The following is a 2,231-nucleotide window of genomic DNA, read 5'->3' on the forward strand; positions in this document are numbered from 1 at the left end:
TTCTTATCACAAATCTTGTGTTATTTATGATATACATATAAATGAACATCTTTGAGCAAGAAATACCCATTTGAATGGTTTACAATCGATATAACTATTCATACTGAAACTTACAAAGTACTCTTTTTTAAGATACAAGAAATTCTAGTACCTAGATAAAATTTTGTAATCCCCTTTCCTTCTTTTAATTGACATAGCCCCCCTTTTCTCATAAAATGAGGATGCTACATTGGGACTGGTCGGGATAGCTCAGATGGTAGAGCAGAGGACTGAAAATCCTCGTGTCACCAGTTCAAATCTGGTTCCTGGCACATGATTAATTTGTATAAGTCTCTCTTGTATAAATTAATTGATATGAATCGACATTCATATTTATAGTTTAGATCATAATAAATACATATTGTTTTCCACTTCAGCGAGATATACCCCATCTATTTTATAGATGGGTAGAACTTTTTAGATAAGGTATCTAAAAGAATTAGATTCTATTTCTTCATCTTTTTTATTTCTGCTCTTCTTTTGTTCAAAAAGAATGTTAATACTTCATATATATTCAAAAGACATATTCAAGGGGTTAATTTAATTGGTTGAGATCAAATCTAGAGGAATTGAAATACACAAGAGATACAAATAAATAGAATCCAATATCCTTTAATTTCTTTGTATTTTCGTTCATATTTGATTTCGTCATTCCTACTTACATAACTTTCTAAAACCCTTTAAATAATGTGCGTAGTAGAAAGTCAAAATTCATGATGTAGAAGTTCATCCTCTTTGTTCGTCTCATCTGAGATAAGCATCTTACAAACCAAATAAATGGGATGTAAGAATACCAACGAATCTCTCATTGTCTTTTTTTTTTGTTAGCCTATTATAGAATTCCCAAATACAAAGGAGACTTCCATTATTCTGGTTAATCTAGAACAGAACGTATAATCCTTGAATATGTGAAATTGTATAAGACGAAATTAGTTTCTTATCCTTCAATGAGCATCTTGTATTTCATAAAAATTGGGAGCAACATAATCCTTGCGTAAGGGCCATCCTATCCAACTTTCAGGCATTAAGATACGTTTCAAGCGTGGATGATTATCATAAGATATTCCCAACATATCATAAGATTCTCGTTCTTGAAAATCCACACTTTTCCAAACCCAGAAGACAGACGGAATCCTAGGATTCCTCCTTGAGACAAATACTTTTATGCATACCTCTTCTGGTTGATCTACACCATACTCTATTCTCGTAAGATGATATACACTAGCTAACAGCCCGCCGGGTGCTACATCATAGGCGCATTGGGAACGGAGATAATTGTAACCATATACATATAAAATAACAGCAATAGAATGCCAATCCTCGGACTTTATTTGTAAAGTCTCTATTCCTTGGTAATCAAAGCCCAAAGATCTATGAATTAGCCCATGCTTGACTAGCCAAGCAGACAAACGACCCTGCATCTTTTTTATTTCTCCCATATTTTTATTTGTATTAAGTATTTCACCTTTACGATGAAATTTATGAAGATTTTTTTTATTTTGTACAAAGAAATACTGTCTAATTCACCAATTCATGGGAAGAGACTGAACTTTTGTATTTGAAAAATGTTTCAGTAGGTATTTCTGAAGTAAAAGTAGATGCCGGTTGATAAAGGAATCCTTGATCATAATTTCCAGTATTCATACTGCGGCTAATATGAAACTTGTGATTTGTAGTAAAACACCGATTCGACCGTTGACGTTGAGGCCTAATTCTATCTTCATAGATTTCTCGAGATATTTTCTTACGAAGTTTTGTTATAGCATCTATAACTGCTTCCGGTTTAGGGGGACAGCCTGGCAAATAGACATCTACAGGAATTAGCTTATCAACCCCCCGAACAGTACTATAAGAATCGGTACTGAACATCCCTCCTGTAATTGTACATGCTCCCATAGCAATAACATATTTTGGTTCAGGCATTTGTTCATATAATCTCACTAAAGAAGGGGCCATTTTCATTGTTACCGTTCCGGCTGTTAAAATTAGATCTGCCTGTCTAGGACTTGATCTTGGTACTAGTCCATAACGATCAAAGTCGAATCGTGACCCTATTAGTGAAGCAAATTCAATGAAACAACAACTGGTACCATAGAGAAGTGGCCATAAACTAGAGAGTCTTGACCAATTTGAAAAATCATTTAATGTAGTTGAAATAACTGAATTTTGGGCTGTTCGATCAAGTAAAGGAA

The 2,231-nt window shown here is 33.9% G+C and overlaps 1 non-coding gene across 1 annotated transcript; it reads left to right on the top strand.

Annotated features, from left to right (window-relative positions):
• The first annotated feature begins 238 nt into the window (after window positions 1–238).
• Window positions 239–311, top strand: TRNAF-GAA. Its single transcript has one exon. It is a non-coding gene; the product is annotated as a tRNA-Phe (tRNA).
• The last annotated feature ends 1,920 nt before the right edge of the window (window positions 312–2,231 follow it).

This window comes from Coffea eugenioides, unplaced genomic scaffold (assembly GCF_003713205.1).
Source record: "Coffea eugenioides isolate CCC68of unplaced genomic scaffold, Ceug_1.0 ScVebR1_606;HRSCAF=1311, whole genome shotgun sequence".
NCBI classification, from domain to species: domain Eukaryota; kingdom Viridiplantae; phylum Streptophyta; class Magnoliopsida; order Gentianales; family Rubiaceae; genus Coffea; species Coffea eugenioides.